The 13,427-nt window shown below is 31.9% G+C and overlaps 1 protein-coding gene and 1 long non-coding RNA gene across 4 annotated transcripts in view; one reads left to right on the forward strand and one right to left on the reverse strand.

Moving 5' to 3' along the window:
• Positions 1–13,427, forward strand: part of LOC136983253 (protein muscleblind-like) — a 136,504-nt gene that overhangs the window by 13,151 nt on the left and 109,926 nt on the right. The gene's annotated exons all lie outside the window — the stretch shown is intronic.
• Positions 7,452–12,273, reverse strand: LOC136983244 (uncharacterized). The gene is made up of 3 exons (XR_010882003.1): positions 12,044–12,273; positions 11,732–11,866; positions 7,452–7,712 (listed from the first exon to the last, which is right to left on the reverse strand). It is a non-coding gene; the product is annotated as an uncharacterized lncRNA (long non-coding RNA).

The raw sequence follows: 13,427 nt of genomic DNA on the forward strand, positions 1-13,427 counted from the left end.
AGAGCTCTCGGGGGTTCTCTTGTTGTTTGGTCGTTGACCACGTGCAGACGCTCGTTGTCATGGGCAACCGTGCTTCCCGGCGCTGATTTAGAGTGATTGATGTCGTCTGGCACCTGAACGTCACAATGGCGCCTGCCGGCCCTCTACCTTTACTTCAAACAATGGAACATAAATGGATGAAATGCGGTTTGCTTTATGGATTATTTGGTTGCTAAATTGCTCAATAATAATTGCGAAAGGCCCACTCGTAAGAAGTCCCTTCCTGTATATAAACACGGAGATTCTTAATTGTTGTAAGCAAGGAATGAAGCTTGTTAATAATGCTCCTCCGTAACCGGAATTATTGAACTCTTAATTTCGGGACGGAGCTAATGTCTTGTATCGAATGTCTTTAAAATATCGAGCGAGTAAAAAAAAAATAAAAGAGGAATTTGGCTGGGAATTTTTTTTTTCCTGTATCGGTAAAATGCGCTAATGAATATACAATTCTTTCATTCTTTCCAGTGATCTTTCTGTAAGGAAAAAGTATGAGAGAGGTGCAACATTTTTTCCACATAAAACCTTTAAATTACTTCCTCATTTGTCCTGGAATAAGCTGTCATTTTATCACCTAACTTTTAAGGGGATTTTTTGCGGTGAGAAAGGCTCGTTATTGGCTTGTCTAGAATTTTTGTATCCTGAAAGACTGCAAAGTAATTGTAGTATTAAATGTCGGAATCACATTGCTTTAAGACCTTCAAATAGGTAGTGAAACTGTTAAGTTACAAAAGCTATTAGATTGGTGTTTGGATAAAAGTAAACGTCTTCAAGATCCTGCTTTATTTTTTTGTTTACCGAATTTTTTTTCTTTTAAAACTGATTTTAATTAGGTATATAATTTGACTCGATATTGCTTAGGCCTATCAGTTTTACTAAACAAATAAAGTCTAGATTCCGACAAAAAGTACTTTCTTTCGGGAAGTTTGGAACGAAGAAAACTCATTTAACGAGTTTAAAGTTGAAAAAGCTAATAAAATTTGTTTTAAACTTTTTTTTTATGCGTCCGAGAGAAGATTATTTTTCTAAACCTATCAACGGATTCGTGCCAAGGAAGATTAATTGATAATGGATTATATTCTGGTAATATATATTGGTTCTCTTCGCGGTTTTATTTGAGAATGACCAAAATGAAATAACAGAGTTTAAAAAGAAAAGATTAACCAAGAAACCACAAATTTCGGTAAAACAAAAGGGCTAACAAAGTGACATCGATTTTGACAAGGTCCTATTCATTGGCAAAAATATAAGAAAAAGAAGAAGAAGAAAAAAAAAAGGAAAACAGTTTGCTGGAGGAAAGCTCGACAGCACAACTATTGATCAGCTGTTTGCCCCAAAGAATATGAAGCTCTAAGCAAAGCTATTCGTTCATAAATGTCATTTTAGTTGGCGATTTCCGTGACTACACTCATCAACTCTGTCAGAGAAACTGAGCAAACATAACAACCCATTAACTACTTATCTACCATTACAATTAGCTTCTTTTAAAAACCATAAAATTTATTAATTTTTCGAAGAATTGAAAATTAACATTCACAACAACGGATAGTTTATTGAAAGTGTCCATTATAGAGAAATTTTCATTATTATTATCAATACACGCTGCTAATTCATCGATATATTAGTTTCTCGATAGAAACTAATCGTTATTAGGAAAATTTACCATTTACACGAACTGTTCATTATCGAGAATTTTCAAATGGTTATTAAGAGTTGTTTTATCATCGACGAAGCATTTTTCTTTAATCGAAACGTAGCTTATTACGAATAACTTCAAAGCCACTCGGTTTCTTTAAAGGAAATTCCGATGAACTTAAGCACGATTACAGCTGTGAACAGTATACTTGTATGACAGAAACTTTATATTGACGCTTAGTAAACTAAATATTATAAATAATTCCGATACAAATCGATCTAATTAGAGTTAATTACTCACCTAATGGTACTTACCATCTGTTTAGAACGTAGAGTGCAAAAGAGTTTTCGTCTCGGAGAAGCGAATTTAATGGGGCATAATACATCATAAAGATGTGACACATTGTGTAAACCTATAAAAGTACAACTATGACTCTGCTCATTGGCAAGAGATGGATCAATAATTTGCAAGACTTTGAAGAGAACCGAAAGTATCCTTTAAGTGAGGAAGAAAACTCTAAGAGTGTTTCAAACAACAGAATTTCTTTTTATTTTTAATGCTATTTTATTTATTTAAAAATATACCGTTTCTATATTAATGATAATAAATAAATAAAGTATTTGTTTATTCTTACCGTTAGTCAAATTATAGACTAGAAGAAGAAGAAGAAAACAATTCTAACGTGACTTTTAATTGCGAAAATATTTGAGTTTTGGAAAAGATCCAAAAAGAAAAGGGGGGCTGAATTTTAAAGAATATTTTAATTTTTAAAAAATCTGTACAGTTATAGAATATTAATTTAATCTAGTCCTAATTGTTAAGAAAAATCAAGCGGTCGACTTATGATTCCATTCTAATTCGCATTATTTAATTAATTAACGTTAATGTATTAGTAAAAATATGTTTATTTTGACGGCGGTTTCGAGCTGTTTTAGATCTCTATTGTAATTTAAATTTCCAGTATAATTAACAGATTATTGATAGCAAATTTTTAAACTTTTTTTTTTAATTTAGGCTCCTGCAAAATTGGGTTTTTGCGAGTAAAGTTTTAGCAAAGTTGTATCGGCTAAATAAGGAATTTAATAAGATAAAACGAAGGTTCAGCTTATTGTATTTAGAAATATATTCGTTATAAGGAAAAAAAAAACAGCAAAAGTTTTTTTTGGAAAATCATAAAATCATTTTGCAAGAATTTCTTTACGGCCAATGCAAACACTTCATTACATCGCCGGATATAAAAGTTATTGTATAAAGCTGGAAAGTTTCGATCCGTCAGGTATTAACGAGTAACATTTCTATGGCATAACCTATTAAGTTTCGACATACGTATGTTTGCTTTATTAAAAGTTAAAAGTTAATATTCGGACGGAGCGTGTAATTCACCAGCCCATAAATAAGGGAGCGTCTACACTATGATAATAGCTTAAGAGCCAAGTCTTCGTTCGTTTATCATAAATTCAAATTATGTAATTATCCTGTTGCCTAGTTAACAATTAAATCTTCATTAGATTAATAAAAGTAACATCTTAAAACTTTAAATCCAATTACCCCCTCTAACATCTATATTCTTATTGGTATATCGATTCGTTTTCTCTAAAGTATATGGATAAATGAATAATTCAGTTCATCTACTTTTGAGTAAGCACTTTTAGCTACCGTTTCTTTAAATTTTATTTAAATGCCGGGTTGCAAAAGCTCGTTTTCCCTTCATTCCTTCGCCATTTATGGCTAATTTTAATCCGATTCTTCTCTATAATGGATATTGCCGAAATTAAATAAAATATTATTCAACCCGCAATTAACTTATTGTTATTATTATTTAGAAGAGTTAGCCATTTTTCAAAATTCTATTTTGTTTTTTTTTTATTGATCCTTCCCGTTATTTTCGGAAAATTACAGAAGAATCCGACTCGACTAGGCAGGCCACTTTGTTTCTTTATGAAAAATAATTGCATAATTGAAAGGACCTCCAAATTTAAATATACACAAATTGTATTATAATTTAATAACGGCTGTTTTAAATTGTTACTTTTTGTTGATAAAATCGAAGTGAGACGTTTTGGCCAAGTGTGGAAGGTGAAAGGTGACGGCCTTCCGAGACAATAGGTGTTAATTATTTATAGTTGTTATTATTCGAACTATTGAAACGGACGAAGCGGGGGAGTGATTGTGGTGTAATTCCGAAAAGCAAGGCCTTATTTCTGCGACTGGTCTCACCCATTTCCCGTGGGAGGAGAGGTGAAACCTCTAGGAAGTCTGGGTAATGTCTACTCCACTTCTCCACCAGACGGCAGCAAATACAGATAACAACTCTTATTAGTGATAAATTCATCCCTTGGTCCCGGTTCGTATGCGTGTCCCAGCATAAATTATTGTACAGAGGAAAGAATTAAGGGACGGACGACCCTTCTAATTTCCCTCCAAGGAATTGCTCCCACTAACTGGCCGAGATTTACGAGTTTGGAATTCCAACTCCAGATTTTTCATTCACATGATTGTGGACCTTTTAGGTAAACAAACACACAGTTTTTATTTACCGAATTCATTGATTTTAAATTTGTTTTCGATAGAATAAAAGAAAAATCAAATACATTGACGTGGATTTTTATAAATGCAATACACTAATACAATAATAGTTGTATGACTGTAAATATTAATAGTTTTCGGACTAATCTTGGCAAAGATTAACCTTATAACCCGCGGTCCTAAAATCGTACAGTTTGTTGAGGGTGAAGTTTATTTCCCGTGTAATTTAAACAAAAGTATTCGGGGATTAGACCAGCATCATACGATCCCAAATATTTTGTTATTCTAATCTCGCCGTTTAATCGAAAGTGAGCCCTTATAAGTCGCCCGGAGTATTTATAGACACTAAATTTATTAGAAACGACACAAGCCGTCGGAAGTTACTCTAAATATCTCGAGACCGTCGCTGGTACATTCGAAAGATATCGTGTAACTAACCGACCCGACTCTGCTCCTTTTCTGCATTCCAGCAAGTGGGACGAAAGAAAAATAATTTCCTAAACCCCTACTCTACACTAGAATTTCGTCATGTAGATGGTTTATCCTTTCAATATTTATTCGATGAAGGAATATAAATAAAAGTTGTTTCATTGGCTGACCTTGAAGTCGGTTCAAGGACGGTGTCGTGTGTACTTCATCATTCATCTGTTATAGCTTTACGCATTACGTAATTAGAGAGAAAAAAAGGTTTCGTATTTAATATAAAAGATAATAACTTACACTTTCGACAAGGTAATAGATTTTAAAGAATGTGAATTCGAGTGTTTTTATTTATTTTTCAAAATTTGGACGTGGATTTACACTCCGGCCACGCTTTTTCTTACTGCGACTTTAAGGGTGAAGTTTTTGTAGACGGCATTTTTCTCGTCGAGATGAAGAAGGGACATCAAGTCGTAATACTTATCTTTTCGTGAAGTAGCTGTTTATCCCGTAAGTAGATTATGAATACAAAGACAGGAGCTGCACCTCATCTCTTTACAACAACTGAATAGTTCCTCTCTTTAACACATCAGACGGAGGTGGCACAAGTCTGCACACATCCTAAGCCATCCCGGTCGGAGGATAATGTTGATGGAACCATCAGCTTTCTTGGTGTGTAGCGGATACTAAAGAAGGCAAAGGAACGCGTCGGGAATTGAATCAAGGGGATTGAGTGCGAAGAATACGTAACAAGCGAGCGGTCACATAACAAGAAACAGCTTCTTAAGTGAACTGTCCCGTTTCTGTTGTGCACACTCCGTTGAAAAGAAAGTGAAAAGGAAGCGATTTCTGGGAATTCCCTTCTCTTCTATCTCAATACGTGCCTTTTCCAACCTTTGCTACCTTTCTCTACCTTGCGCGCAAACAAACTTGGACCGACGCTGTTAAGCTTCGAGCAAATTAGCCACCCGGCACGATAATGACGCGGTACATCCCATGATCGATCCGCAGATTTCTTGGATAAGTTCGGCAGAAAAGCAGAAAGATTTTGTTAAAAATAGAAAAACCGTTAGGAAATATCGGAATATTTAAAACTCGCCACTCGCCACCCATTATCGGATAATAAAATATAATTTCTAATCATTTCTTTTCGAATTTCTTACTGGCATCTAAGCCTCTGCTAACAAAGAACGATTGGAAATATTTAAATGTTTCAAACAGCCGCTGTCGCCTGCTAATCCTTTAATAGGAAAGTTACACTAAACAAAGGTCTTTGTTCGTTGATTAGATAAATTATCTTCGGAAACATAAACATGTCCGCAGTTTCGCCCAAGTTTTTCCGAAGACACATTTAAAGTTTTAGGCTCTAATCTTGTCCGCAGTTGAAACATTTTTATTACTTTCTCCTCGGCACAAGTTGCTAAAAGATTCCAAGTTAAGGCAGAAAATTAATATACAGAAGGATATAAAACAAGAAAAAAAGAAAAATGTTTTTCTGTGACGTGAAGATAAATAATAAATCTTTTCCGAATCCGAGAAAGCATCTGGTCAACAAATCTTTTTTGCTTAAACTTGATGACAGCAAAGCTTATAAGTATAAAGAAATGCTTTCGTCACGAATAACCAATTGAGGTTTTATGCTAATTAGCTCGGCTATTTCTTACATCTGTTGTTGTTTTTTTAAATATATATTTTTTAATTTAAATTTTATATCCTACTGTGGCATGTATGAATAACATTTATCGTCTTATTATTATAAAAACAATTATAGTTTATTTCGAGTCGAGTCTGCTTGGGGCATAATCTGATCATTTCGGAAATGTTATTTTATAAAATTTTTATAATTTATATCGAGAAAGTTTGTGGATTTAAGTAAAAGTAATGTAATAAATTCTTGTAAAGAAAGACAAAGGCATTGCCGAAAGTAATAGAAAAAATCTCAGCCTTTAATCCAAGAAACGTTAGAGGAGATAGGCAGTAGGCACGATGAAATAGAAAACAGAATGATTCATATTTGGAATTAATTGAATTGTCAAAGCAGTTTATCTAACCACCAATAAAGCACAAGCCAAAGTTAATTTTCCTTTTCGGCCGAATTAGCCAGACCATCCAATTATCTTTCCAACATTAATCGACCAATTGAGTAGAGGCAAAACATCTGGGCAATTTTCTTTCAACAACTTTGTCTTGACGTCACTGTAGAAGGATGTGGACTGAAATATGACCTCAAGAACGGTTTTAGACTAAACACGACCAAATAAAAGTGTAAGAGGAAGCGTTTCTTCTTCAACTAGAGTCGATTTAGTTTTAATCTCCTCCAGTGCTTGTATAGATCTTCTTACACCTCATTAAAGTATGACTCTTCTAAGCAATATGCAGTGGATAAAGATGAATTAAAACTGTTGCTGGAGGCCTGTACAACATTTTTCTAACAACCGCGTAAAAAAAAACTCAAAGGGTATCTTGTTACGGAAGTCGCGTGTATGGCTAAAAAAAGCTTATTTTCGGTTGTGGTTAGAGGTTTGACTCCCCTTCTATTATCACCTCTACTTAGTTTCTGTTACGAGAAACTTGTAGCAAGAATTTACAGTCGTTTTTTTGTGCCATTGAGTAAGCAAATTGTATTCGCAATTATACAATTTTATTATAATTCAAAATTATTATTTTAAGCATAAAATATTAAATAATTCCCGTTAAAATCTCAAGACTTGTAAACTCTTTTACGTTACTTCAGTTTTGTTGATTAAAATTGACGATTCGTATTTAAAAAAGTCGAAGCGATGTTTGTATTAAATCAAATAGATAATAAATATATAATCTGGTTTTGAAAACTTCTATGCTAAAGGATAAGTTGCGCCTACTGTTGAAGACATGCGAGTGTAATATAATATAAGATTAGTCGAGTGTAATTCAGTCGTTTCGCCTCTTTTAAAGTTGACTTTGCTCTCTTCTGCACTTTATATTAAATCAACCATAATTACATTCGTGTTTTCCGGATTTTTACTTGACGTTTCTCCATAATTTTACGTGTAAAACAGTTTGTTTTCCATGATTTGATCTTTGTTCTTCGTTCTTTCACTTCTTTTAACGTTACCTGTAGATATTCGATCAAAAGAGCATTAGAGCATTCCACGACTTATTTTTATATTATAAAAATTTGAATAAAAGATTTTTATAAAAGTTATTTTCTAACCTCATAATATAAGCTATAAACTTTCTATTAAAATGCACATTTAAAATCTTTTTTTATTTTTTAGATTTGAATATCTACGTTTTTATTGAAGAAAGTCTGTTTAGAATATTTATTTAAATTGTTATGTTTAAAGAAAATAGCCTACATAATAGGCATTTTTTGCTTTGTATTTTTCTAAGGATAGATTACTTGCTACCACTATTATCATTAGGATTTAAGAAAGTAAACTGTCATTTATCAATTTAAAAAAAAAAAATATTGTTTACTGTTTATAACGTTATATCTAATATTTAATCTCATATTTCTTAAATTTGGTGTACTTCTATATAACGATTTAACACTGAGAAAAATCTATTATCTACGATTGTATACTATTATTAACTAATGCGGCAAAAATATACATTAAATTTTATGCCAACTTATCTCTAGAGCCGTATTTTAATCAATTAGATGTAACCTGCACCATTAAGAGATAGATCTAATTTATTTATTATACATGTAATCCTATTTCTCTACGAATCTAGTGACGTGTTAGCACTATATTACAATCATTAAAAGTTCTGTATATTTTTAGTTCTGTCTAAATTACTTTTCATTTCAATTTAATTCGTCGTCATTTATTATGTATTAAGTCTACTGGTATATTGTTTGATTTCTTTGCTTAATTTCCTCGAGGTGTAGTCTATAGACTGTGTGATTTATCATCTTAGCATGTATAATTTACTATAAATCATGTAATCTCATAGAAGACTCGGATTATATTTACATATGTGAGAAAAATCTAATGACTTATTATATAAAGTGGTTCTTAGTCAACAGATCTTTATCTGGATTTCTTTTCGGAAAATCGATTAATGCCACACACTCGGATCGAAGAAGTGCATTTCCTAGAAGCACTGGCGCTAGATAGACCCATCATGTACTCGCACAATGTAATTTTTTGTATTAAGAATCATAATACATTTTCACAATCCGCCTAGGAAACCCTATATCAAATGTTAAAAATATATCATTTTTCTTCTATTCTATTTATTTCTTCTTCGTAAATTTAATAATATATATATATATAATTTGAGTGTTCTCTTGCTTAGATTGATACGTTTAATCTGTTTTATTAAATCTTCGTTGACATGATTTATAATTTTAGCCTAACAAGTTTATTTATCTTTTATAATTGATAAGATAGGAAGAGAGATTTAAAATAAAGGTCATAAAATACAAGTTTAATCAATCTAAAATAAGATCTGAAAGGAGTAAAGCAATTTTAAGACTGTATAAATTATAATATTCTTGTAAAGTATACAGGATTTTATAATGGTGGATATCGTTTCTAAGAGTAAAATATGTATAGAGGACATAATTTAATCTAATCAGACTAGATTATGGTTGATAAATATTTAAAAAATCATAATTTCTGTCGGATGAATTGAAGGTTTAGAGTATTTGTTTTTGAATTTAAACGGAGATTATGCGGTCAATTTAAATCTTTTACCAATTTCAATTAAGCCTCATACTAATTATAAGAAAAGATAATGGAAGGAACTGTCTAAAATTAGGAGGAAGTAAAAAGTTGGATTTAATAGTATTTTACTTGCTAATAAAAAATTCAGATGTTGAGGTGAATTACATAAATATTCATTAAAAATGAAACTGGTTTTATATCTTCTTCATTTATTACTTTTCACAAAATGAGAACAACTCCCAAGGCTCCAGAATTACAAATTTCGTTACGGAAATTTATCTCAAAAAATAGATAACCCTTCTGTATATCTATACAAACTTGTATAGAGTTTTCTCGCTTGTATAAAAATGTCCCTTTTCTACAAGAAACAATAATTTCCGAAAACGAAAGTCGTTTAGCTTTTAGATCCGAGTTAATTCGTTTTGTCTCATAATTCAGAAAGGAGAGACAGATATTGCTACAAAGAACTATTCTAATTTCAGATGTTACGCATGAAACTAAAACGAATGGAAAACTTATTCGCTACAAGTAGCAATATAAATATCAGCTTTTTGTTCGCTATTATTTTTCAAAATTCCATTTTTCAACTTTGATAGGTGGAAAAATAATTTCTTCTCTTCCTCTCTTCCTTCTCTATTGGTGACATAAGATATATATATATTAACAAATTTATTATCGGAAGTTATTGGTGGATAGAGATAATAAATATTAACTAGGATTTCCGATGACTTGTATACTTAACTTCCAGTATATTAGCAGTTCGGGAGATTTTATCCACATTGGGATCTTCAATGGTGCGAATCAACAAAGAAATGTTATAATTTATGACATTCTAAAACTGAGTAACTGTGTTTTAAAATATATTTTAATATGAAGCGACTACTGGAATAGGAACACAGATACTGTATATACATATATATAAGTTTATCAAAGAAAGATAAATAGCTTTTGTAAATTTAAGAATGAGTCTTCTTGTTTAATACATTTTTTAAAAAATATAATTGAAATTTAATATATAAATTAAAACATTTGATAATGAAGTGAACATTTTCCCGTACATTTTGGATTAGTAATGTAAAAATCAATCCGTAAAGGAAGTGTTTCGGAATTTGACATCTGGAAATTTAACTAACAAAATAATTAAGTCATTATATTTTAAAATTTGTATCAATGAATTATTGATAGATCGATATCTAGTGGAAATAGGGCATTTTGCAAATGAGGTCAATCATTTCGTGATGCGCCACTTCCATTGTCACATAATGTAATTTCTATTTATGGACTGTCCCGCGCTTTGCTTCTTCAGCGGGGAAAGGGAGAGAGAGAGAGAGAGCTACTGTCATTCTACACAGATTCGAATAAAATATCTTGTACAGTTTATAAATCATCCGTAGACGATTTGTTTCATTTTTTAAAGAAAGGAATTTTTTTTCCTTCAATTTCTACTTTCAAAAAAGCGTAAGTGCCGAGTAAAGAAATCAAAAAAAAGTATCTCTCATCAGTTGCTTTGATGTTGCTGCTAACAAAATTATGCTTCAGTAGCATCGATGGTCGTAATGGTGCACTTTCCTAGTATAGTAGTTGCTGTTGAATGGACGTCGTTTTGGAGTTGAATAGGCTCTTCAGTTTGAATTTTCTAACTGTTGTTGATACTAGTTTTAAAAAAATGATTCGTATTCTCCGAGTGAACGGTTTCGATTGTTTTTTTTAATAAACGGTACTAGAACATTAGAAAAAGTTATCCACAATTCTATAAGAAAAATTTGTTTTTCGGGGCAAAGGAGTGGATCTATTTACAACAAAAACATTAAGAGCAAAATAAAAAGGAAAGACTGGAAATTGTTTCCTTAAATGTCAAACTATTTAAAAAATAAAACGAAAATATATTAATAAACGGAAAGAGAAGAGTTATATAGCGAATAAAAAAAGATAATTTTATTAATTTTTTTTGTTTAATTTATAAGTAACACCCCCCAACTTCAAAAGTATTTGTTCATAGTAATAAAATTCTTTTCCCCTTTCTCTTAGGTTTCAGACGAATAACGAGAATCGTTCCTCATTAATTAAAAGTTATATCATTCTATTCGAAAGATAAACCCTTTGGAGACTTATATAAATTTTTATCACTTCCATAAATTACAAAAATCGCTTATGCTCTAGATCAAATAACAGCTTTATTTGGTAACACGAAAAACAAATCTCGGGCTTTTAACTAGATATGGATGAAAGATTTATGGTTTATCTTGTCACAGATTATGAAAGACGTAAGATGATCCAATAGCTTTTTTTCTTTTTCTTTTTATGCAAGTAAATCTAAATATCGAGACTTTGGCTCCGACTCTTCGCGCTCGCTTAGATAATTAGAAACGACATTTCTGCTTTTCTTATATAAAAATTTACATTTACTCCGTCAAATATCACAATATTAAAACAAGTAAACTTGTAATTATTTACTCACCGTGTTGTCCAATGACCATTGCGCGTACTTTCTCCACTTTATTCATTATTCTATTAATCCACCTACGTTGTTTTTTTTTATTTAAATAAACAATAATATCTCGTATCAACTTCTAAAATGATTTCCTTCTTTAATCTGAAAAGAAAATTAAAAAAAAAAAAAAAAATTATTGGCCAAACTGGAAAGATCTATTTAGATGCTAATCGAAGCGGCTTCATTTTTCATCTCTATAAAGCTATCCGGCTTCCCACTTTAACTAAAAAAAGAAGAGGAAGAAAGGGAAAAAAAAGAAAAAAAAAAAAAAATACAAACAAGCGAGTTATTCAAGAGCCGCGCGTATTTTGGCTGATCCAGCAGACCAGCTGATCCAGAATTGTCAAGAAGTAAGTCTGACTCACTCGGAACAGTTGTATGTGGATCAGCCAAGGATTTATGTTTAAAGAGCATGCGCTAACAGCACTCAGCTGGAAGCAACATCCTGACACCGACTGAGCCTATCGATTTTTTTTATATTTCCGTGCCATTTTATAATTACTCTTCACTTCTACGATCCCGTTTAGAATAATAACAAGGAAAAAAAAAAAAAAACATTATATGTATCTATATACAGTATATAGTATAAGTAGGCCTACGATATACTACTTGTTTATACGTAATAAATAATTTACTTGTATTTTTTTTTTTATTTCCCTCGAGGAGAAAAGAATATTATCGAAACGTTGAAATTTTTGTTTATTAGAACCTCGACCTCAATTGTTTTCACGTCGACACCCACATCGGTCGACGTCTGGATGGATGTCACGTGCTGCACAATGCACTCCCTCCGCTAATGCATCCCTACACTGCGCATGAGCTCCGGCATAACTCGAATTCCACTTTTTCAGTAGTGTATGCATATATAAGTGTATGAGAGAAATATCGAAAGTAGATGTAAAATGTTTTTATATATATAAGTACTTATATGTTTTTTTTTTTTTTCTTTACGTCGCGGTATTTTTGCGTGGGATTTCCGTCTGTAGATGCCATTCTTGACGAATAACGGTTACCAGATGTCCGGTAATTCTATATATTGAGTAGTCACGTGATTCCGAAGAAGAATAAGCTCGGGATGCTGCTTGCCGGTGATGTTTAAACATTTTCGGAACTTTTTCAATTTTGCAAAACTCGAATCCGGAATCGACGTAAAGCTTAAAAGAATAAATTTCGAATGTTTCGATAAACTTTTTTAACTATACGACACAATTTTAGTGGGAAGTTTTTAACATTTTCCATTTAGTTTAGAAACTAAAAATAAAAAAAAATAATAATAAGTAACAACCATACCGGCATCAATTCTAGTCTCCTTTAAAGTCGTTTAACATATACGTGCCACAGGATACATTTGATTTACAAGTCATCCTTGTCTTCCCCCACCTTAATTATAGAGGAAACAAGTAAAGTGAAGAAGAGAAAAAGGGGAAAAAAAAAGAGTTGGGATATTTCACAGTTGCGCAGACGTGCTTCAATATATCCCTTTTCCTCTACTCCTCTGCAGATCGATATTCTTTCTCAGGTACAGCCATGTAAATGCTATCGGAGAATTAGTTAATATAGGTCTAGTAGGTAGTAGTAAATGTTTTTACGACGTCTGTTGCCGAACATTAAAAGTTGGGAGAAGTTGTCATTTGTTACCTTCTGCTATGTAATCTAGTTTTGA

This window comes from Centruroides vittatus, unplaced genomic scaffold (assembly GCF_030686945.1).
Source record: "Centruroides vittatus isolate TY-2023 unplaced genomic scaffold, ASM3068694v2 contig_879, whole genome shotgun sequence".
In the NCBI taxonomy this organism is placed as follows: Eukaryota; Metazoa; Arthropoda; class Arachnida; order Scorpiones; family Buthidae; genus Centruroides; species Centruroides vittatus.